This window comes from Lemur catta, chromosome 11 (assembly GCF_020740605.2).
Source record: "Lemur catta isolate mLemCat1 chromosome 11, mLemCat1.pri, whole genome shotgun sequence".
NCBI lineage: Eukaryota > Metazoa > Chordata > Mammalia > Primates > Lemuridae > Lemur > Lemur catta.
In genome coordinates this window covers 90574577-90599433 of record NC_059138.1, presented here as the reverse complement: position 1 = coordinate 90599433, position 24857 = coordinate 90574577, and the positions used below count along the sequence as shown (strand labels likewise).

At 52.5% G+C, this 24857-nt stretch overlaps 1 protein-coding gene across 1 annotated transcript in view; it reads left to right on the top strand.

Moving 5' to 3' along the window:
• TNS3 (tensin 3) overlaps positions 1-24857 on the top strand; it is a 260707-nt gene that overhangs the window by 56525 nt on the left and 179325 nt on the right. The window contains 1 exon segment of the mRNA XM_045565361.1: positions 4970-5007. The gene's annotated coding sequence lies outside the window, so the exon portion shown is untranslated.

Genomic DNA, 24857 nt, shown 5'->3' with positions numbered 1-24857 from the left:
AATTTGCTAAGTGATGATAGATCAGGGTTTGGAGATGGAAGGGCAGGTTGGTAGGTTTGTGTTGTTGGGGGCTTGCTTTGTGCCAGGTGCTGTATTAGGACTCTAGGACATGGCAGCAATTCAGACAACAAGCCAACATCGGGACAGTGTGGCCAAGCAGTGACTGCGGGCGTTGAGCAGGCCTTGTCTGGCGGCCCCATGCTGTGGGCATCCCTCTCTCTCTACTCCCGCCTCACGGAGCCCATTCCTGGGACACAGAGAGGCTGGTGCACTTGAGGGTAGATGTGCGGAGAAGCAGAGGGTGACTCAAAGGGGCTCGTTTATAACTTGGTCAATATGTGTAGAGTGTTGCATAAAAGGTTCTGACGTCCCTGTAAGACAGTGGCCTGGATTCCCAAGGCTCTTGGAGACATTTTGAAGAATAGCAGTTCCAAGACAACATATAAAAATGTTGGGCATTTGAGAGCCAGACGGCTGGACTGTAGCTGCTGCAGGGGGAGCCAGGATTCATAAACATGACTTTGGAAACCTCCGTTTGACAAGGGAGCTGATGTGTGGTTTGCAGACCCTCAGCTGTGGAGCCAGTGCTCAGGCAGATGGAATCTGCGAGCCATCAAGTCCAGGAAAAGCCAGGAGTAGCGGCTCACCACACACCCGCTCGGATGTGGGGATTAAGCTGGGCTGGAGAAGGGGCGGGTTCCTCCCTGGAAGTGTTCTTGGTGGAGTCTGCACCGTTGAAGGTCATTGTCTCTTTCTCATGAGATTCTGTGGCTTTTTCTTTTCGCAAGGTGATGGATGAAAAGTGGCACCCCTTTTTTATTGTATTTTTCATTCATCTGGTGATTGAGTGAGATTGAAGATCTAAAAAGATACAGGAAAGCTGTCTGCAGCATTTCTGTTTATTTAGCAAACTAGCCTTTAAAATCCTTTGCTCACTTAAAAGTTAGATGATTTTTTCCTCTTGATTTCTAAGAATTCGTTACATTATGAATACCAAATCTTTTTTATCCATTAGGCAGAATTTTTGCTCATTTTTGACCTCCAAAAATGTCCATTTCTTGTCTCTCTACTTTTGTATGTTGCAAACATTCCAATACATTTCTTGTCTAATTTTGTTTGTAGTATGTTTGTCATGCAAAAGTTGTGAAGTTTGGTTTGCTCAGATATACCCATCTTTTCATTGAGTTTGTGTTCTTGTTCCTTATTTCAGAATGTCTACTCTTCTTCAAGGTCACAAAGATGTCCTGTGATATTTTATCCTAATACTCACTTTTGGTCTTCCAATTCCAATCCAACTCCATGGTGGACGCATCTGGAGTTCACGTTATTTGTGTTGTTATTATGTTTTCATGGAGTAACCCATTTTTCCAGTTCTGCTGTGTGGCCCCCACTTCTGTCTGAGTTGTCACGGAGTTTCTCTCTCACGCGTGTTCTGTGCTGTGATGAGCCTATGCGGGAGTCTGTCAAAAAGTGTGTTTCACACTGTACCTGGCACTTTATATCTTCTGGCCTTGCCTAGTATAAGCATTTTTATATACTACAGTTTTACAGATCATGAGTTTTCGATAGCTACCTATTATTTTATTTGTAGATACTTAATTTTTTTCTCTTTATTGCTTAGGTAAATATTCTTTTCTATGTTGGGTAGTACAGGACCGTAAATGCAACTGAAAGTTGCCCAGCATTTGTAAAAGTCCAGAGCTTAAAACGAAGTACGGCAGCTGCCTGTCGCGGCCTCCGTGAAGGAGGTGGGTCAGAGCTGCGGGAGGCAAAGTGAGCCTGTGAATTTTGTCTTGCGGGGCCCGAGCGCTTTGGGGATGCCTTTGGGTGGGAAGTCCTGCTGTTCTTTGGGAGCTTCCCTTCCCGCCAGCGCCTCCACAGCCCAGAGTCCCCTGGTAGTGACCAGGTAACGAGGGCCCTGCTGGGAGTGGGCTTCAGAAAGCAGACCTGCACCAGGTCAGGGTCAGTGCACAGTTGTCGAGTGGATGAGTCCTCGGGTCTCACCCTCAAACCCAGCCTCCACTGTAAAACAGGCGAGGATGAGTAGCTCCTCCTAGGTGTGGTGAGAATTCGGTGACAGCTGTGCAATTAGAGCTTTTAGGCACCCTGTACGTCAGCTCCCTGTTTTTGCTGCTGGTGTTGCTGTTGCGAGGACCCGGTGATGCACAGCACAGACGTTGTCCCTCGCTGAGCTGGCGGCCACTCGGGAGAGAAGGACACATGGAGACCGCCCTGCGATAACAAGTGATGGGGTCAATGGCACAGCAGGGTGTGGAGACCTCCAGGCACGGAGGCAGCTAAGCAGGGCCCAGGAGGTGGGCGCAGGGCAGAGTGAACAGAGAGCGGGAATGCCATGGCGTGGGGGAAGGGGAGGCGGGGGCTTTCTCCTGTGGGCGGCTGGATTTGAAACCGGGCCTGGACACTGTCCGGTGGGCAGTGAGTGTAGTTCTGGATGCACAGCTGGACCCCAGGCAGGGACGGGCTGGAATCCCACCTGCACTGGCCGTTGCGGCCGCCTTGGCCGGGTCACTCCCCCAGTTTCTCCCTGAGGGGCTACGTGGGAGAAGCGAATGTGGAACCACACGGGAAAGTATCCTGCCCAGGGCCTGGCGCGGTGCTGAGCAGAGCTGGCTGCAGGGGGTTGACACCTGACTTGCCACCCCGAGGACAGCCCGTGTTGCCAGCATACAGGGGTAAAGTCTTAATCCAAACATCCGTAAAACATCTGCCAACATACCAGAAACAGTGGCTCCACCTCTTAGGATCACAGCCTTAGCACCTGGGCAGTTTATATGATTTCACTATGATTATTGAATTTAATAATTTTGCCCTACCACGGCCAATGGCTCTCTTGTGGCTGAGGAGGCCGTCCACCATGAATGTATCACACAGTGCCACCCTCCACTCACCACTGCCCTCTTTTGGGTTGAATTGGCACGTAGTATTAATATCTTCTGCTGCGTGACAAATGACCCCAGAGGTTAGTGCTAAGGCACAACATCTGCTATTTTTCACCATTTCTATGGATCAGGAATTTGGGACTTTGGTGGCTGGGCAGTGAAGGCTCGGCAGAGGCTGGTGGCCCCCTGCCAAGGTGGCACACGCCGGTGGCCGGCAGGCTGGGGGCTGTTGACGAGAGGCCTCCACAGGGCTGCTTGAGTGTCCTTCTGACGTGGTGTCTGGCTCTCTGCACAGCGAGTGACGTGATGCCAGGTTAGCCACAGAAATCACGTGCCATCCCCTCTGCCATGCGGTGTTGTCACACAGACCAGCTGATTCACCGTGGGAGGGACTGCACATGGGCGTGGGGGCCAGGAGGTGAGACTCACTTAGGCTGTCGCCTGGGCTGAGCGCCGAGTGATGTTGTGGTCCAGTCACATGCTGCTGGGCGTGGTGGGGACAGGAGAATTCTCCCTGCGGCTCTCGCTCACCCAGGGGCCAAAGGCCTCCCAACCGGCCTCTCCTTATCTCAGCCTTTCCTGCCGGCCTCTGCCCCGGGCTGGTTTCTTTCTGGGACTTTAATCTTGTGTGGAAGCCCCTTTGGTTCCAATGGCAAATCTATCTTGATTCTAAAATCACCGATCACCTTTGTGTGTTGCACTCATTAGATGATGTATGATAGAATAAATATTTGTCTTTGTGAATAATCTTGCGAACCTCAGAGGCATAGAAAGACAATTCAAACGGTAGATCTCACTGTAAAAGGTGACAACCTCACTGTAAACACTGGAGTCTGGTAGCTGCCAGGCACTGGGCAAGTGACCTTATCTGTCTCATCCTCATTCAACCCTACATGAACCTTAACGATTTTGGTAGAGAGCAGTGTGGAAGACAGGGAGTGAGAAGTTCATTAAGCTCACAGGGCTTTGAGTCACAGAGCTGTGACCTGGGACCTGTCGCCCTGGCCTTCGAGCCGTGTTCTTCGTGGTCCCACACAGTTCTGCACGTGGACATTGCTCTGTAGTTTCAAAGCAGGGTCCCTTGCAGGACCCCGTTTCTCCCATGACAGCTCTGTGGGAGGAAACAGAGGCCCAGAGTCCTGGGGCCCTGCCCGGGGCAGCCCAGCCAGAGGGGCAGAGGCCAGACGCGAAGCCCCAGCCACGGCCCCAGCCTTGGTCTCTTTCCCTCCCCCACAGCTGCTCTCCTGGGCCGGCCAACGTGGGGAGATGAGGGAACGCGCCGGAGCTCACGTGGGAGGCGGTGCTGAGATTATTTGGTGCCGTGGCTTCATTTCAGAGTGTCTCCTGCCCTGCAGGGACTCTTGCGGCACGCCTGGGGCGGTGGTGGGGGGTGGTTTCGTGCCTCAGCATCACAGCTGCAGCCGCCGGGCGGGAGGGCCTGTGAAATCCGCATTGGTTCCAGCGCCCCATCCGCATTGTCAGGCCCCGAACTGACACAGGACGCACTCAGTGCACACAGTGCCCCTGCTGAAGGATTCTCCTGTCGGAATTTAGACGTGGATTTATTCTGACAGTCAGTTCTTAGGTTGCCCGGAAGTGGAAGCAGGGCAGAAATCAAACACATGACTTTCTCATTAATTTAAAGGCTCTAGTCTGACCTATTGTGTTCAGTCCTGATTTTTAAGGGGCATTTTAAAATTTTCTCTTTTTTCAGGGGTCGGCTATAATTTCTAGGCACACGTGAATGCTTTGAACTGCTCCAATTCCCTGCCTTTCTCGTCCAGCACTCTAATTTGGCCCATAAGGCTGCTCCCGAAACATCTCCACCTGAGCCGCGTTTGCTGTTGCTAACAGAGAACGGTTGTGACTCCGCTCCTGCTCACCGTGTCCCCACTGCCCAAATGCTGCCTGTGCCACCAGCGAAAGCCTCCCTCACGTCAGGGAGAGGCCGCCCGTGGGCTCTTCAAGCCGGACTTTGTCACTTTGCCAAGGACTGTGAGAGAGTTTGGAGATGTTTGGTCTTGCTGCAGAGACTGCTTGACACACACATTCTTTCTCTTTTTTTCCAGCCTGCAAGTATTCCTGCCACCAGAAATGTGAAGCCAAGGTAAGCATTCCGTTGCTTTCCCGTGGGACTTTTTATAGCTGAGTTGGCCTTCGTTGAATGATAGGGGCGGGAGGGGGCCTCTTTTGGCCGCAGAAAGGAAACACTGAAGGAAAGAAACGGCTGGTAGATACTTTTCGACGGGGTGTATCCTTTTCATCTCGAGAACAAACCGAAGAGCTTTGAAATCTGTGGTTTTAATTATAGAAAATAATTCTACAGAATTTGATTTCAGATAAGAATTCAATAATTTTCTCCTGGCCGTGTCACCAGCTCCTTCTCTGTGACAGTTGATCCCTGGTGTCCCATGGCACTGGCATGCTGCTACTCGGGGCAGGCGGGGTGGGCAAAGGGGGTCCCAGGCATTGCCTGGCCTGGAGGACTTTTCTGACCTCACTTTGAAGATACTTGTGCAGAGATGGGTTGGAGTTTTCAGCTGTCCTGGAATTCTGGGCACCCGGGGTGGGGGCAGTTATGCTGAGCTTTTGCGTCCCTGGAGAGGTTGGACTGCCCAGTGGCCCCCGGAGTGCTGGACACCTGGCTGTGCCCCACTGGGATTACGGCTTTGATCCGTGGGGAAGTGAGGTGGCCTGGAAGTGGTGGGTGGGAAATGGCAGACACCCCAAGGTAGGAGGACATGGTTTTCTACCCTGTCACGGTATCTGTGTCCCTGGATTTTCTAGATCTGGCGTCTGTACCCCCAGATATCTTGGGTCTGGCATCTGCACCCCCAGATATCCTAGGTATGGTGTCTGTACCTCCAGATATCCTAGGTATGGCATTGTACCCCCAGATTTCCTAGGTATGGTGTCTGCACCTCCAGATTTCGTAGGCATGGTTTTGGTCTGCAATGGGGCCTCAGGGTGTCACCCCATTGTCTGTCAGGCCTGTGGGGCCAGCCAGGTGTCCTGGTAGGCGGCTGCCTGTGGCCATAGGTCCAGGGAGATGGGGCTGTATTGGGGTTTTGCTGCTGTTGCAGACCTCATGGGTCAGCTGCTGCTGAGAATTCCCAGCCCGTCCTTGGGCTCTGAGCGGAAGGCTGTGATGGAAACGGACTTCATATTACTGTGAACTCACTGCACGTGGGTGTGTTTTCCATGTGGGCACTGGGGGCTGGATTTCTCCACCCTCCCCACGACAGGCACACAAACACATGTGCACAGACACACACACATGTGCACACACACACATGCACAGACACATGCTCACATACACATATACATACGTGCGTGGGCACACACACAGAAAGTTGGAAGAACGAGACTAGTCCAGCCCTATTTCTTTTCCCAAGAGATTAAATGGCTTTTCTTTTTAAATTCTTCGCTATGGAGACTGCTGAGCAGGTGCAGGAGCAGAGAGGCTGGCACGGGCTCCTCCGCACCCCCTGCCCCCCTCCTCGGCCTGGCTCTTCCCAGAAGCCACGTGGGTGCCCTCCACGCCCTCGAAGGGGCTGCTCGGAGGTTTCTGCTCTGCCCAGCCTGCCTAGAGAAAGCTTCCCCTTTTTCCAGCTGAGACCGGGTTTCTTGCCCAGGCACTCCTAGGCGTGGCTAATTTCCGACCGTGCTTTATTTTAGGTCTTTCTACCCACAGACAGCTGCTTTCTTGGGAGTGCCATGTACCCCTGGTCTCAGGGACCTAGTGGGAGCGGTGCTTTCAAACGCGGTGGTGAGTGGGGAAGATTCCACCTTGAGGGAGTTTTTCAGACTTGGAGAGGTTCTCCCTCCCCGGGAGGACTGAGGCGTGCCTCTCACCCCTGAGGGTCTCCGTGGTGGTGGCCCCTGCAGGGTGGGAGGAGGGAGTGAGCTGCTTGTCCCAACCGGCTTGCTGGCCTGGCCACCTCCGAGCTGCAGCTGCAGAGATGAGCCGCTGTTGCTCCTTCCATTTCTTCAGCGGAGCCCATCGAGCCCATCCCAGGTGGGGATGAGTAGGGGATTGAGTTCTTTAGTTCAAAAAATATTCCACAGGCCTTAACTCTCACTGCATATGGAATTTGTAACTGCAGCAATTGCCAGTTTGCTGAGGGACGGATAAGCTTGTACTCCTATCAGATCACAGTTGGGGGGGAAATGTATCCCTATTCATTTTTTTTTTTTTTTTGATAATACAGCTTTGAAGGGCAGGAGAGAATGCCGCCAGCAGTAACAAAGCACCTTCTCATTCCAAAACTATAATGCCAGCGTTGTTGGCGATATGAGGGCCATAAATCCTCAGCAGCTCCTGCGGGGTGCGTGGCTGGGGGAGCAGCTTGGGCTTCAGGGAACTGAAATGTGGCTGTGGCTTCTCCCGTGTTACCACACGCAGGGTTTGGATTTTTGATTGCCGTGTGCACGGATGTTACCAGGAGGGCTCCCTACACAGCGCACACCCAGATTCTCGGGTGACTGTGAAGCTTTGGTCTTCCGGCAGACCCGTGGCAGGGTCAGGGCATGTGCCGCATAAACCTCCTCGTCAGCGTCCCCATCTGTCCTCTTGGGAGCGCTTGCGCCTGTGTCTGCAGGCCTGAAGGAGCCATGGAGGCCGGGGCTCTGTGTGCTCCCCGGAGCGTGTGGCCGTGTGTAGTGGCGCTAAGGCCATGGCCACTGATCTGCGGCCGTCAGTGTCCTGGTCGCAGGCTGCCTTCCAGGCCATGAGTGCCCCCGATGTGGCGCTGAAGTCACGAGAGACCACCCTGCAGAAATAGGGACTGAGCCATAGGTGGGACTCTGGAAGCCCCGGTAGATGGAGGTCACTCTCTTCCTGAGCCATCGGACAGTATGTCCCCTCAGGCCAGGCTGTGCGGCTCAGCGGGCGGACAGAGGCAGAGACCTGGGCTTTGATCCCAGTGGGGCCTTTTGGTTGCTGGAGCTAGTCTCGTCCCCCTGCCTGTGGTCTGGATGTTGGTGTCTCCCCCAGACTCACATGTTGGAACTTGACTCCTAACACGATGGTATTTGGAAGCAGGGCCTTTGGGGAGGTGATTAGTTATGAGGATGGGGCCCCCCTGAGTGGAGTTAGTGCCCTTATAAAAGAGGCCCTAGAGAGCTCCCTCACCCCTTCTGCCACTTGGGGACACAGCTAGACGGTGCCATCTGAGAACCAGGAAGCTGGCCCTCACTGGACACCAGATCCATTGGCATCTTGATCTTAGACTTCCAGCCTCTAGAACTGTGAGAGCTAAATTCCTGTTGTTCGTAAGCCGCCGAGTCTAAGATGTTTTGTTCCAGCAGCCTGAATGGACTAAGACAGGCTCTGAGCCTCAGTATCTTCATGTGTAAAATAGGCAAATAATAGTTCCCTGTGATACACAGAAAAATGATTTTCCCTTAACTGTTGATTATGATAATACTAATTATATAAGTTTTAGGGAAGTCAAATAATTTATGTACAGTACTTGAAAGTTTTGGATTTAAACAACTTTGCTTAGTAGAGCGCTGTGCTTACTCATTGAGCCACATGGGCTGCTTGGGCATCGTGACTTGTTTTTTTTCCCAGCTGTCAGTTGACTCATTGGCAAGACTGAGAAGGGAAGTGGCAGAAGTGGGGCAGTTTTAGGAAGCAGATATTGGGAAGAGATACAGGGAGGAAGGGGTGCTGGGTGGTGTCCCCTCGAGGGCAATGAAGGGGGTCTGTGGAGCTTAGGCAAGGGGTGGGACACGGGAACCCCCAGGACATGGGAACCCCATCCTTGCAACCTGCATCTGCCCCAGCCCCTGTCCCCTTCCACTTCTGCCCACGTGTCTGCTCCTTAGAGGGGTACTTTGTGTGCAGGGTGTTGAGTGACATCTGGAATCGTCAGAGGTTAATATATAGACCCCCAGATAATTTTTTTTCAAACTTCAGACCCTGCATAGGGACCAAACACAAGTTAGCTGAGCTGGAACACGCACACAGGGTAAGGCTGAGGGGCCCCTGTAGCGGGTCCGTGCGTGAAGCCCAGGAAGAAGGCCAAGCCTCCTGTCCTTTGGGCTGCAGAGGTGCTCTCAGACCCCTCTGGCCCGTCCTCAGCCTTTGCAGCCAGCTGCCGAGGCCCAGCTTGCCGTCCCTCTGTCTGGACGCGCCTCGGTCCACACTCTTGTTGGACGTGCAGTACAGGAGCCCTGGGGCTGCCTCCCGTGGTGAGAGGGAAGCTGCCTTCAGGCTTTGCAGAGGGCGAATGAGGTGCAAGGAGACAAGTCCCGGGCTCTGTCCAGCTTCTCGGCCCCTGCAGGTGGCCTCTTTTTCCCTGGCCTTGTGTTCCATTTGGGTGGTCGCCCAAGCCAGGAGCCTTCATCGACCCTCCAGCTTGCTGCTCCAGGAAGAGCTCTTTGTGCTAGGCTTGCTGCTCTTTTCCCTGCAGAGAGAGCGTGTCAGACAGGCCAAGCCTACCCTGAGGTTCTGGGGAAGCCAGCAGAACCCGCTCCTGCCCCTAAGACCGGTACAGGGTGTGCCCTCATCTCTGGCTGCCGTGCGGGCCTTGCTGGCCTCTTGCATCAGGGATTCCCACGTTCTGGCTGCAGGATCCTCCTTCGCTTGTACCGGGCAGGCCTGGGGCGAAGACTGGGTCCTCTGGGTGGTACCTCTGTGCCACGGAAACTGCAGGACCCAGGGTTTACGGCTTCCTCAGAAACCATCCATAGACATTTGTCCAGGGCGTCAACAGGTATCCAGTGGTTTAACTGACAAGTTTTAACCATTAACTTATATTTCTGATAGTTAACCTTTGTTTTCAGACAGCTCCTCGTCTCTGAGTGATCGGCACTACGGCTGCCAGTGTTTGGGGCCTGCTGTATCCCGGGGTTGACAGTCCAGGGGAAAACACTGAGACCGGGTCCACGGGCGGCCTCCAGCCCACCTCGCTCTTACGCCTTCAGAGCCTGCTGTGCCTCCTGCAGGCTCCAGCTCTCGGCCAGCTTCTCTGAGACCGCGGCGGAGCATCCCCCCCACCTGGCTCAGGGCTGTCCCTGGGCTGTGTCTCAGTTTCTTTCCTGCGAAGGATACCCAGGGACTTCTCTGACCCCTCGGGGCTTAGTCTCATCTTCCCCCTGAAGGTTGCGCTCATCTTACCTCAGTGGCATCTGAGACCCCCCCCCCAGCCCTCCGCTGAGACACTGGGCTGGGGCAGCATCTGTTCCCTCTTCCCATAGCTCTTCGTTAACCGTGCTGGGGCCTCCCTCGGCTGTCACAGGTGTGTGTTTCTGTGTTGGGCGTCCTCACCTGTGTGCCCGGCAGGGAGGCCAGGAGGAGCCTCTGCTTTGTTTAGTGCTGAGGTCTTGGCCACCGGGTGTCCCTGGGCTGCCCGGTCTTGAGCGTCCAGACCTTGCCTTCCCCACAGCCCCAACGCCCCACTCTCCAGAATCCCACCACCCGTGCTGTTCTGCTCGGGGCAGGGGCCTGTCTTCCCTGCAGCTGGAGGCAGGCGTCGGGCTGCCATCCTCTCGCCCCCTCCGCCAGTGTCGCTGCACCCCGTGCTCTCGGCGGAGGAATGTCATTGACGCTCAGTGCCACAGCATTTGAAATTGGGGTGTCTGCCTTTACCTCCCCAAGGGCGTAAGTAAGTGGTGGGATTTTTCATGTTTTTTTCCTGGGAACAAACCACCTGAGTTTGTTAGTAAAAAGGAAGGACGAAGAAATTTTTTATGACTAAAAATGCACAGCCTGGCCCTGCATGCATGGAGCTCTTCTGTTGTTGGTGTGTTTGTCACCGCCATTGACCTGGCCCCATGCACACCTTCTGTGGCTTCAGGCAGCGTAGTTCTCCCCGAGGCTCCACTTCTTCATCTGAACACGGGAGGGGCAGTCACAATTCAGCAGGATGTTTTAGGGGTGACATGGGATGCAAATCTCAATGTCTAGTGGTTGGCTGGTTCACGATACGTGTGCAGAAGGAATACAAGTCAGCCAGCACTGCTGAGGGATTCCCAGGGACCTGCGGATTGCTTGTCACTCGCCCCACTGAGGGTCCTCTTCTGTCCCCTCTTAGAGTGACAGATACGGGACTGAGCAGGTGCACCTCCTGCCTAAGGCCAGCAGTGGTCCTGCCCCGGGCCCTACAACCAACTCGGGCTCTGCCTGTCTCTGCCATCGCCATCTCAGCAGATGTTCACGCAGTGTCCTTCCTCCTCCCTCCCCACCCCTTGCTCTGAGGGTGGTGGTGGTCAATTTTAAAGCCGGCTAATTCCACAAACATTTCCTGAGTTTTGCTCTAGGCCAGGCACCGAGAATGAGAGTCTCGTTCTGCCCGAAGAGTGCAAGTCTCCACCTATGTTTGCCAAATTGTGTGCGTGTGTGTTTATGTGCTTAATACTTGACAGCTGACTTTTAACACGGTTTTTGAAATTAATAGAAGTTATTTTTAGAGCAGTTTTAGGTTCACAGCAAAACCGAGAGGAAAGTGCAGAGAGCTCACGCACACGTGCACACATAGACTGTCCCGCTCTCTACGTCCCTGCAGCAGAGCGGTGCATCGGATACAGTCTGTGAGCCAGCTTCACCCGTTGTCACCACCCGAGGTCCATGCTTGCGGTGGAGTTCACTCTCCGTGTTGTGCATCCTGTGGGTTTAGACAGGTGCATGTATAGTGACATGCACCTGCCGTTACGTTAATAGTGTCACAGAGTAGTTTTACTGCCCTGAAGCCCTCTGTGCTCCACCTTTTCATCCCCCCCCCCACGCCCAGGCCCTGGCAACCGCCGATCTTGTTTCTGCCTCCGTAGTTTTGCCTTTTCCAAAATGCCATGGAGTTGGAATGGTCCAGTGTGGAGCCTTTCAGACTGGCTTGTTGTAGTTGGTAATATGCGTTTAAGGTCCTCCATGTCTTTTCATGACTTGATAGCTCATTTTTCTAGATGAATAACGTTCCATTGTCTGTAAGTACCACACTTTGTTACCCAGTCACCTGCTGAAGGACTTGGTGGCTTCCATGTCTGTTTTTCTTGGCAAGTTGTCACTGATGCCAGAAGAACCATTAAGCATCTTTAAATTCTGCTCTTTTGGGGGTGCTTTTGTCCTTTTTCTTATCAGATGCCATTCCTGGTAGACTGTCTTCACTTATCTTTCTTTGACCAATTCCAAGTAGAAGACCAAATTACTCCCCCCGTGTCACCTCCCTAGAGGTGTGTTTATAGCTACGGCTGCTTTTCTTCCAGGAATTGTTACTCCTGAGGCTCAGAGTCTGGGGAACGAACGGCCCCCAGTGAGAATTCTCACCAGCAGGTGCTGTGACATGGGCTCTGGGTTCGTGCTCAAAGGCAGCAAGCCACCTGTCGCTTTCCATATCAGCAGTTATCATTCCTATAGGAATTAAGGTTTTTAAATCCAAAATAACCTAGGCCCTAGGCAGCAGCACTGATTGTGGACTTTGGGGGTTTCTTGGACTTGAAGGCAGTGAGTGGGACGAAGCAACTGTTAACGAAGGAGTATGTCACCCAGGTGACCCCAGCTGTCAGTGCCTGGGGCCTTGCTCCGTGAGACACTCCGTGAGATGCTCCTTGTGGTGTCTCGGTGGTGCCTGGTGGCAGCCCTGCCGGGCACTGCTGCAAGGCCACTGTGTTCACTGTTTTACAAGAGACGAAATTGAGCTTTTTGATGCTGGTTGTGACATTTGTCCAGGCTGACAGGATGATGTTGGCTTGTCTGGTTGAGTGTAATTCTCACTGCAGGATGATAGATTTGTTTTTTAGTGTGGCATAAAGTTAACCTATATTTGTATAGGATGTACTAGCCGTGCCCCAAAAGAGGCCAAGAAGGGAATTATACTATTCTTTTAAAGTCACACATGGGTTTTAACTAAATAATATGATTTAAAAATCTGTCCTGCTTTTAAAAAGTTGTCAGTTTTTATTCCACATTGTGTTGTAGCAAATGAAGTAGACCTCAATACATGGCTGAAAGGAATCTGCACCCGTTTGCCACGTCCCTGGACGGTGAGTCACCTAATCAGCAGCAGCGTCCATCGCCGGGGCAGGAGGCCGGGCAGTGCAGCCTCCTGCAGTTGCCTCGGGCCAGGCCCGTCCACCTTGACAACTCTCGGCGTCTGTAAAATGAGGATAACTGTCCGTGGCACTGTCCTGTGGTTTAGTGGGAGGGTAGGAGGCGTAGGACTCCATGGGTAAGAGCACGCTGTGGCTGCAAGTGTCTTTTGTGTAAACTAGGACTTTCAAGGTGCCCTTGGAAACATACTGCTGAGCTCCATCCCTGGGACTCCAGACCAATTCTAACTTGAAGAAGGTGCTTTCCCTGCAGACCCCCCGTTGCTCGAGCACTTATTGGAGCAAGGGTGCTCCTTGGTTGAGATCCCCCCAACCTGCCCCATGGGACATTGTTCTTGGGCATTGGGAAGGCTGCGGGCTTCTCTGTGGGTCAGTGTCAGCGCCTCTTCCCAGTTCCGTGGCACCAAGTTCTTCCCTGACCCTGCCTCCCCACTTCCCAGGTTAGGAATCCGTTTGTCACAGTGAGTAGACATGTCCTCACCTCTTCCGCAGCCTGAGACCGAGGAAGGTGTGCTCCAGTCAGGGAGCCACGAAGATGCCTGATCTCTTCGGATGTTCTAGATACTATTCACAGTGCATTTTCTTTAAATTACCAGGCAGGTTTTGACTATGCTTGTCCTTCCACGTTAATGCCTTTTGCTCTGCATCTAGCCACTCGCTCCCTGCCAAAGTACACCTCAGGGACTTCCCTGGCAGCCCTGGGCTGCAGCTCTGCCTGGGAGAGACTTCGCTCTGTCTCTGAGCCTAAGTTCCCAGTGAGATCTTGTCCCCAGGGTCACCTCTCTACCTCCCACTCCCTCCATTGCCTTCAGGCAGCTAGAAGCTCACTGTCCCTGACATGCTAGGACACCTGGTGGGTTGGAGAGACCTCGGCAGCTCCCATCCCCCCATGCTTCCCCACAAGCCACTGTGCCTCGTGATAGCCCCCAGACGCCCCCTCGAGTTGCTAGCATGTGTGTCTGTGGACAGCCACCCCAGCTGGGTCTTAGCCTTCCAGAACACAGGACAGAACTTAGTCCGTGGCCATGAACATGGCATGCTTGTGCTTTCTGGTGGCCACACGTGTGTGTCTGGGGTGTTCTGTGCTGGTCTCTGTGAGTGCACCTTCCCGCATCTCATTGTGAAACTGCTTCATGTGCTATGTGGAGAACATTTCTAAGCAAGCTGCTGGCTTTATTTTTGTGTGGCAACCTCGGGAGTATAGGTTTCCTATTAAAACCCCCATTTCTCCTTCTTTCAGCCACATATGTTGCAGCAGGGCCAAAACCCCTAATTGAGCATTTGAGCCCCTACTTCCAAATTTTAATTTGTGAAGTAAAACTTCTGTTTCACCATGTGTTCCCCTCCCCCTCCTGTAAAGCTTTTAATTTCAGGCAGGGATTCAGGAAGTGCCTACCCCCATTTTGTTTCAAGCACAGAAATAGCTCATGGAGCCCTCTCTCCGCCTCCTCCCTGGAGCAGCTGGCACGGTTCATTTTTCTGTGTGTCTAGGCGGTTTGACTCCTGCCTTCTCACACACTGCTAGTCTGCGCGCTGTGCAACTCTGAATTCCCCTGGAACTCTCTGGAGCCCGCAGGTGTCCCTTCTGTTCTCAGTAAAGCCATGTGCAAGGGTCTGGGTTGTTAACCCTCCTGCCACTGAAAACGACCCCCTGCTCAGAGGGTCTTTAGAATAATAAACTCACGACAGTCTCTTGGGGGAGGTGGGGAGGATAGAATGGCTGCAATACTGTGACGTCAGAACTTCTGCTTTCAGAATCTTTATCTGAAACCTTCTGTGTTTTCAGAGGTTTCTTTCCTTTACGTAAAAAAAAAAAAAAGTTTGGAGGGGAGTCGATTGAACTTTAGGGGGTTGGTTAGAAAGCTTAGTGCTGCCCCGTGAGAACTGAGGGTGGCTTGACCTTGAACAAGGGAAGGGTCAGTAGGCAGCAACCTTGTGGGTGTTTTCAAGGTCGGCTTGTTAGGACTGGGCTACACCAGGTGGGTCAGAGGCGGTGCTCCTGGAACTTCTTAGGTTTCTAGTTCGGGACACTGGGAAGAGAGGAATACCATTAGTAGGATTTTGTGAACAGGGGTGAAAGTTTAGCTTTGGATAGCGTGAACTGGTTTGGGTTTTGTGGAATATGTTTCTGTGGACATTAGAGTTAGTTGGCCATTTGCAGCATAATGCTTAATTTAAACATTTAGAAAATTGCTGATAATTTGTGAGCTGTTAGGGTTTCTCAATTTTTTCCTTTCTTTTCAGCCTTCCCTAGTTTAAAGGACAGTTGGTGAAAACCAAACTATTTATCGTGTTACTCTTAGACACTTTTGACAAAATGACTTTGAGGGAAATTTCCTCCAGTGCTCCCTTTGTGGAATTTACCATTTTCTTCCTCCAATAACTCTTGCATGTTTGTGCCTTTTCTTCCGTATTAAACTGCATTCCTGGAGACAACTACTAATTCTTTCTCACCTTAGAGTGCCCTGAGGTCTGACAGTTTGGTTTCGTCATTCTGCAGTGAGCGAGCGAGCAAGTGAGTGCATGAATGACTAAGTTGAGACCACTAACCCAAAAAAGAGTCTGGAGAAGCGACCAGCTCACTTATTGCTGCTATTCCTTTTCTTTACTGACAACCACTGAACATTGATATTAATAGCAAGAGACCCACACTTTACTCTGAAAGGGCATTTTTATTTGGGAGACCCGCTGTCCCCTCCCTAGGGTATCCACTTTCCCTGCATTGCCATTGGCGAAGTGTGAGGGGAAGTCAGGACTTGGTGCGCAGAGCCTGTTGTGGGTTTCAGGGGGAAACCTCAGATGCTGTGTGGCCTCCACGGAAGCAGAAGTTGGGGTGATGTTCTCTTTGCTTCCCGTGAGCTCGACACCATCCCAGTGAACTGCCTGGGGAGCAGGACTCACCCCCCACAGGGGGCGGGACCCGCCCTGCTCAGAGACCCTTTGACCGAAGCCCTCTTCCTTGGCTTGAAGCCGGCCTGGCTGAAAGTGCACACGTCTGCTCCTTAGCAGGTGCTGTGCGCCCACCACGCATTTTAAAAGCCTCTGGAAACAGTGCTTTCTTGAACATTACTGCCTCCTTGGACCTTTGGTTTTGAAACAAGAACAGGGCGTTATAAAAGTCACAGGGACGGGGGTTGTATCATTTCTATGCTCTACTCTTAAAACCAAAGGCACGTGCTTTGTTTGTCCCGAAACTTTGCAGCAGTCCACCATTCTCTTCCTCCTGACTCTGTTTCCCCGATACAGGAGTTTATTTGGGCCTCGCCTAGGTGTGGGTACCACAGCTGCCCCTGCAGAAAGCCTGAGCGGCTCCGTAGCTCTCTCCTTGTCTGCAAAGAAGCCTCACCAACACGCTCTTTCATGTAAAGGGTGTGCATGTGTGTTATTACAAGGGAGATTTTAAAGTTTCCTCATCATTAAAAATGCTGGGCCACATGCATGAATAACCCTCCACAGTGGGGACTGCGTGGGGAGGGGACAGAGACTGGGTGTGGGGAGAGCACATCTAACTCGTGTGTCGCCTGAAGAAGGGGCTTCTCCCTGGGCCCTGGGGCCGGGGCCCCTGCCCCAGTAGGAGTGAGCAGGTGACTTTCTAGGCTTGTGGATGGGGAGGTGGGGTCGTGCTGAGGGAGCTGGTCCTGGGCCAGTGTTGGCCCGAGTGAGGCTGCATCTCCCGTGAAGGCCTAGGCACCAGGCACGTGGGGCCAAAGTCCAGCCTTCCTGCTGCTGGCCAGGCAGGTTGCTTCCACCATGGGGGTGCCCTTTCTTCCCTCATGGGAAGGACCCCCACCTTTCCAAGGAGTGACAGGACCAGTCCCTGAGAAAGGTTCATTCGGCTGCTCCAGGAGCTGTTGGTTTGGCTTGGGCAGGGTTGGCCAGAGCATGGGTCAGAGAGCCAGCGTCGGAGTGGGACTGGGAGTTGCTGGCACGCTGGTGGGAAGGTCGTTGGTTCCGGTGCAGATAATTCAGGTGCCCATCAGTAGTCCTCCTGTGCCGTCTTGAGAGTCTGGCATTTTAACTTGGATGTTAAATATGAATAAACTGAGGCAAAATGTGTTCCTTAATTTCCTTAGACCCCCAGTGAGTGATTTAAATGCTAACTATGTCAAGCTTGTCATCCGGACCTGTCCTTCCAGGGGCTTGTAGGGTGGCTCTCAGGAGCTGGCTGTGATCGATGGGGACATGTGGAAGTCAGTGTGATCATGAGGCCACCTCTCTAGGACGTGACTCTCAGGCCCCGGGCCTCCCGGCCTCCTCCCGGTGAGCAGGGAGGCCCAGGGAGATGTTGCCCTCGCCCGGTTACAGTGCCATCCCAGGTCAGTCTTGGTGCTGCGGCCCCGTGTCAGGAGGCTGCCCCAGGAAGCTCCCGGTCTGGATGGTGCTGTGGCGTTTGCGTGTCAGGAGAGACAGGTGACGTCCCCCCGGCCCGTCAAGACTGTTTTGCATCATCCTGCTGTTGTCTTCTGAAGGACGTGGGATCCCCCCTCACCCCCGCTGCGTAGCGTGCGTTTTACACGCTCGCCCTGTCAGAAGGCCTCCCTGTGATCTGAGGCTCACAGCCACCCTGAGGGAGCATCATCCCCAGAGATGAGGAGACTTGAGCTCACTGAGGACGGCTCTGTGAGTGGCCCTGGGCCAGCCGTGGGAGGCAGAGCGTGCTCCGTGATTCCAGTCTCTCCACGCAAAGAGGAGACTCTAGGATGGCGTCAGTGTTGTCCCTTGTGCTGCAGGTAGAAGTGTGAAGGCCCATCTGTTCTGCAAGGCGACCCTCGCCGGCGAATCCAGCTGTTCCTGTCCCAGGGCGAGTGCGTGGCTGGTTTTCCCCAGGCTCGTGCTGCCTCCGCAGCCAGGGACGCGGCAGGCCCAGCGATGCGCTGCTGTGGCTGCTCGAGCAGCGGCTACTGGTCCCATAAAGGCCAACAGTGGCGGTTTGGTTTGCCAGGGCTAAGGTGTCTTGCCCACGGGTGAACAGGTGGTGCTACTTACCTGAAGGAGCCACAGCAGGAGGAGTCAGTTTGAACAGACACGGGAAATCCTCCAAGGGCGTACACCGGGGTTGTCTCCAGTGTTGGAGTCCTTGTCCGCAGGGACCAGAGGAGTTTCACTTTGGTCCTTCCGTGGCTTCACCTGAGAGTGATGGATCCAAGTGGGTATCCCGGGACCTTAATAGTGGTTGGGGTAGAAAGTAAGACTGGATAGGGACCTTCCACACCAGGGATAGCTGGGATGTGGGACCCATCCTTCCTCTGTTTGGTGAGTGCTAAGTTCCCCGACTGACAGGACGAGGAGAGGAAGGGTCTTTAGACAGTAGCTTGCATTCTTGTAACATCTGCAAGAACCGAGCTACTTGAAGGGTGTCTAGCGTTTCCTGTGAAGCTAAGGCAGGACCATTGTCACCATGTGAGGACTGGGGGAGGCTGAAACAAGATGTGATGTCCTCCAGAAGTCTCCGGAAAACTTCAGCGGCCTTTTCAGTCCTATAAGGAAAAGCTTCAACCCAATGAGTAAAAGCGTCAACAAACACTAATAAGTACTTGAATCCTCTGTAGGGAGGCCTTTGGGTGAAATCTGTCTGCCAGTCCTCGCCAGGGTAAGCCCCCTTTCGTTGGGACAGAGGGGCAAGTTTTGCCCTTAGAAGCCCCTTGAGGGTTATTGGTTTGGCAGGTGGTACTAAGTGAGGTGACTTGTGAGAGGCCTGTGAGGCTGGGTTCCCCCTGAGGGTAGAAAGACCCACACTTGCAGTTTATAAAGTGAGTTGTGTCCTAGCAGGTTGACAGGACAGGATCACATCCTCCCACAAACAAAGCACAGGAGAGTAAAGAATTGTTTGGTACGGACCCCAGAGACTCCAGTGACCATACAGGATTGAGTGCCCAGTTTCCGTGATGGGAGCAGCTCCTTCGTAGTTGTACCATGATCCGGTCTGGGGCCCAGCTCCCCTCTTGGGACCATCCCAAGAGTGTGGCCCAGTGACCTGTTTGATGGCACCAACAACAAGGAGCCTTGGGTGGCCTGTCCTACTGGGGCAGTTCTTGGCCCAATGCCCTTTCCGTTGGCAGATGTGGCAGTGGAGATCTCTTCCTTTGGTGGAGGCTTTGGCCGTTGGTCCAAATGTGGTGCCAGTGCTGCCATTAACTGGGCAGGCCCGGCCTCCTTCCTCCACTCATTCTCCTGAGCTGAGACCCAAGCTCAGAAGTTCTGTTATACAAAACAGAATTAGTGGCAGTCACCATGTCATCCAGGGAGGTGGTAGGGTTCCTGGAGAAGCTTCTGGAGCTTTTTCCTAATATCTGGTGCTGCTTGGGTCAAGAACTTGTCTTTTAATATCACTCATCCCTCACAGGAGTTGAGATGGAGACTGCTGTGTCTCTCTGTTGCCTCTGGAGCCGATCCAGGACAGCCGTGGGATTTTCCATGGGCCCCTGGGCTGTGGCGGCGACCTTGGAATAGTTGTCTGCCTTTTTGCCTGGCGGCCTCGAGGCCAGCCTGGGCACTTGCTGGGTCAGTCATGGGCACCGCTGTTTCACCCACTGGACATGTAGGATCTGAAAGGTGTAATCCCGTGGCAAACTTTTGCACCTCCGCTAACACTCTGGATTTCTCAAAATCATTTAAAGTCTGGCTTAGAATAACATGGACATCTTTCCAAGCTAAGTCATAGGCCAGACCAAATGCTGGAATGTCTCTACATACTTATCAGGGTGGTCGGTGTAGATTCCCAGACCCTGCTTTATTCGTTTTAACTCTATTAAACTAAAGGGCTGTGGACCAGGGTTGGTCCAAACTCCCCCGCTGCTTCTGCAAAGGCAGGAGCTGAGCCACTTTTCCTCCTGGTAGAGGTACAGACGGCACCACCTCCCCTTGTAGGGCCCACTTTAGGCCTTCCCGGGTACTGAGCAGCTCAGAACAGGTGGGAACCTGAGGAGGCTGTCTTAATACCATGGTCTTACGTGGCTCTGTGCACATTTGCACCACTGAGGATTTTCCAGTAAGTAAAGAAAAGCTTTTATATATATATATATATATATATATATATATATATGTGTGTGTGTGTGTGTATATCTATATATATATGTATACACACACACACACACACACACACACACACACACACACACACACACACACATGATATTTGGCCTATTCTCCTTCCCTCTTGCAATAAAGGTCCAGCTATAAGATGGGGGGTGTGATTTAGAGTCCCATGTGGTGGCCACTGTTCTCCGCTGTTCTCCACTGTACTGTGGCCAGGCGGTTGTGCAGAATAAGATCAAACATTAGAGTGTCTGGATCAAACTTTTCCTAGCTTGAAGAAGAAGATGGGGGACTTTGTCAGCTGTCGTCAGTCAGAGCTGGGTGTCCCCAGGTAACAGCCCAGGCCATGCGGCCGAAGTACTGGTCTGGATGTCTCTTTTCTGACTCGTGGGAAGAGGGGCCAAGCACGAGCCCTCCAACCTAGGAGCCTCTCACTGTTGCCAGAACAAGCATATCTGTTGGTAAAACAACCTGGTTTGTTCGTAAAAGCAGCAGTGACTGGGTGGCAGCCACAACAAGGAGGGCACTTCCTGGGACAGAGTGAAAGTAGCTTGAGGGTAAAGGAAAAAGACCCAGTAAAACCAGGGCTGTGGTATTGACTGTGCCCCACGTGGGGGAGACATGGTGGGGATGGACCCAGCAGTGCTGCCTCAGGGTAAAGGATCTGTCCATGTGCGGGCACGTCCACAGGCTGTACAAGCCTCGGGTCCTGCAAGGACCCTAGCACAGAGGCACCGAGTCCCGCTTTGCTTATGAGCGGGCGTGCAAGTTCAGTCTGAGTGAACCAGGCAGTGCTGATAAAACCAGGGGTGGAGACATCATTTGCCTTGACGTGGGAAGGGGACTTTTCTTTCCCATCAGATCAGAAAGAAAACTCCATTATCAAAACTGACGCAAAGCCCAACAGCACAAAATTTATAGCACATAGCCTTCCCTAAAGAGGAACAAAATGAAAGATTTCTCCCCTGCCACGAGGGACACGTTCCCAAACTCCTTATGCCACACCCGGGTTTAGCTAAGAGCTGGGCCGTGCCGTCTGAGAAATGGTGAGGGTGCACAAGCAAAGGCGAGCACCGGCACCCCTCCATTCTGGCTGCAAGGCAGGAAAGCCCCAAAGGGGGGCGTTACCATGGAGAAAGGCGAGCTGGCTCATCTGCGCAGAAACGCCCTGAGTCGTGGAAATGGCCAGTGTGGAAAAGCGAGAGCAAGGGCAGGAAAACCCAAAGTGAGAGCGCAGCCATGGAGAAAGCCTTGCCTAGGTAGAGATACCCGAGTCACAGCACTGAATATGTCAGGTTTGAGTCTGAAATGTCGGTCCTTGGTGCACCCATGGCTGAAGAATGACCAGACACCCCAAAGTTAGGCAAGCAGGAAAATGAGGCATATTGAGGAGAGAAAGACAGGATGGTAGGGCAAGAGCAAGATACAGGTTTACAGAGCGTGGTACATATGCCACAGATGGTGACCAGACCCATAGTCACAGCAAAGGGAGAGCAAAAGGAAGGGCACAAAAAAGGAACTTAGTTACGTCTGTGTCTTGTTTTATAGTGCCCAGGTTGAGACCTCCCTGGTGGCTCAGACGTCACCATGGAACCACTGTGATTGGACGTTGGGATTTGCGTGACCTGAGGCTTACTGTGCATGCAGATCTCCCATGAGCCTCTCTGAAAGCCCATGTTGGGGAGGTGTGAATTGCAGCAGCTCCCACTTTTGTCCCTAGGAGACCCAGAATCCCTCGCTATGTGCCTATCTCAGCCACTTTGAGAATTCCCAGGACATTCTTCCAACAATAGATTTAGGCTCGATTTCTGATCTGGAACAAATAATGGTAACGTAGTGGATGCAGGGCAGTATTGTTTTGTGTTAATTCTATTCTATTCCCTGCAAGTGGTGACTGGTTTGCCTCAAGACAAGGAAGACCTGGTCCTGCCTTGTGAGTCCCGTGTCTCAGCTGGGTAGGGGGACCCAACGCTACACAGTGACACAGCCTGAGTACATGTGTGAAGGAGAGGGTTCCGGCAGGTCTAGCCAATGCCACTTGGGATAGGTGCACGGCTCTTCTTTTCTCTAATAATTATTGGAATCACAGAGCTGAACTGAAAGGAAACTGAGGCTTCAAGAGATGAGGAGGCTGAGATCAAGAACTGACAGAGCCTGGAACAGACTTTTCTTCTTTCTTTCCTTCTTCCTTTCCCTCCTTCCCTCCCTCCCTCCCTCCCTTCCTTTCTCTCTCTCTGACATGGGCATGATCTTCACTAGCTGCTTATTAAGGAAAAATACAATGACCTAATTCCGGGAATTTTCCTCCTTTTCCTCCTCCGCTGCCTGTCTGGTCGTGGCATGCAGGCCGAGAGGGTCTAATTGCGTCTGCAGGGAGGCATGCTTTCTCATGGGGATTAGAGCAGGCTAAATTGGGCTTTAACGCTTAGCGGGATAGCAGAGCTTCCTGAGGAATGTGAACCTAATTAGGGATTTCAGGGTCAAGCTGGACAAAGAGGACACTGAAGCAAAGTTAGGGCGAGCTCTTGAAGGAAGCAAAGAAAGTTAATAAAGTCTCAAATGTCCTCATTTTGCACCACTATCCTTTGTATAGGTCCATTATTGTTTGCAGGCTTGTGTTGAAAGTCTGACCCCGAGTCTCTCTTCAACCCTCCACCTCTCCCTCCCCCGAGGGACATTTTAGGAGCAGCCGTGACTGCAGAGCAGAGCCACCCTTGCCATGTCGTTATTCCCCAGGCCCCGCCTGGAGGACCCAGCCCCTCCCGGTGTCCTGAGAACATTCTGTGTCGACCTTCACTGGTCCTACCCGACCTTTGACTGTCAGTGTTGGGGGCTGAGTTGTTTCCCCCACCCCCAAATTTGTATGTCAAAGTCCTAATCCTCAAGACCTCAGAATGTGACTATTTTGAGACAGGGTCTTTAAAGAGGTAATTAAGTTAAAAGGGGGTTATTACTGGCCCCTAATGCAGTATTACTGGTTTTCCTCTAAAAAAGGAGACGGGGACACAGACACACACGGAGGGATGGCATGTGAGGACGCAGGGAGAAGGTGGCCGTCTGTAAGCCTAGGAGAGAGGCCGCAGGAGGAACCAGCCCCGATGACGCCTTGGTCTCAGCCTCCAGCCTCCAGGGCCGTTGGGCATAGCGGTCTGCCGTGTGAGCCGCCCACTGCCGCATTTTGTCTGGCGGCCGAGCTGCCTAGGACTGCTGGAGCTTGAGCAGGTGGCACTGCTGTCAGAGTGTCAGCACTGGGGACGAGGGAGCTTCCCTCTTCTCATTATTCTGCCCCCATTTGTGATAAATGATAATAATGGTAATCAAAACAAATGAACAGTTTATCTTTTCTCAGTCTGATGCCAGGGGTTAATAAAAACATCATGCTATTTTATTGGTAACATCCACTGTAAGACGTAAAAGCTGTGATGTGATAGACATGCCCTTCAGAAAAGCCCCTGCCTTCCCTCCGATCTCACTGCTGCCACATGCAGAGAGCAGAGAGCTGTCCTGCCCCTCCATTATACCGCACGGCCCGGGTGGCCGCAAATACTTGGCATCTGTATTTGTTTCCCCCTGGCCTAGTACAGGGCCTGGGGGGCAGGTGCCCCCCCCACCCCCCCGACTGCTTTTATGATTTGAGGAAGAAAGTCCTGTCTTGGCTGCATTGTGACGCTTCTTCGTAAAGAATTGCTTTCATAGAGATCAAAAAGCAAACTTCACTTCCAATTTTGTGCAGCTTATCAAATTATGGTTAAAGTAATTTTGTGTAACTGTAGAACTTGGGCATAAAGCGATGCCTCTTTACTTGGCTTAACTCAGTAACTTGCTCTCTCACCTGTCTGCAAGGCCGGGCTGGGTCAGTGGCCTTGTTTGCGCTTGTTTTATGCCTGGATGGTGGCCCATGGATCTGTGTTTGCTCTGTGTGCGCTTTTATTGGATGCATTTTAATTACTGTGGGTTGATACCGTCGAGCTGATGCACTCCTTCCGAGTCCTGCTTGAGCAGGGTTGGCCCGTGCCTACTCCGTCCCACTGTGGGGGAAGGTCACGTATGGGCAGAATTACCTGGTGTAAGCGGGAAACAGTGGCAGGAGCAGAAGCTGAGTGTCCCACGGTGGCAGCTGCACATGTGAAAATGTCGAGCGTACTCTTTCCACGCCTCACTCCAGGTTTCTGGGAGGTTCTAGGAAGCTCATTCATGGGACTCAACACAATTGGACGTTTTGATGATTCAGAAAAGATTGAACTCAAATTTACCTTTATTCTGTGTATGCAGTCATATGTAATGCATCCGTTACACCCAGGCATTTTTAGAGAAACTGGTGGAAAAATGTCACTTTCCATATGGCTTTGTCCAAAGTAAAATTTAATAAGAAACAACAACAAAAGCTGAGTTCATAGTTTTATTATATTCATCAAAGGGAAAATAGTGTCTGTGAAGCACGTGGAGAATTATTTTCTCTCTCCCAGGACTTTGAGCTCCCGGAAGTAAGCAGAAAGGGACTGGATCAGGTTTTGGGAGCTGGTCTCACCCCACTGAGGAAGATCTGCCCCTGAGGCCCTGGGTCTCCCCGTCAACCCCAGGCAGGCCCTGCTGGCCGGCCAAGCCCTGCCGTTTGCCTCGGGAAGCGTAACTGCAGGGCTGGGCTTTAGTTCGTGCGCACACTCACTGACAGAGGGACACACACAGACACAGTCCCATGCACAGATATGCACTGTCTCACACAGGCACACACACACACACACTCACACACACATACACAGAAATACTTACACAAACTTAAAAACTTCAAACATGCACACTCACATTCGCACAAGGTGCTCACACACACCCAGCCGCTCACTCACCTGCTGATACTCACGCAGACTCGCAGCA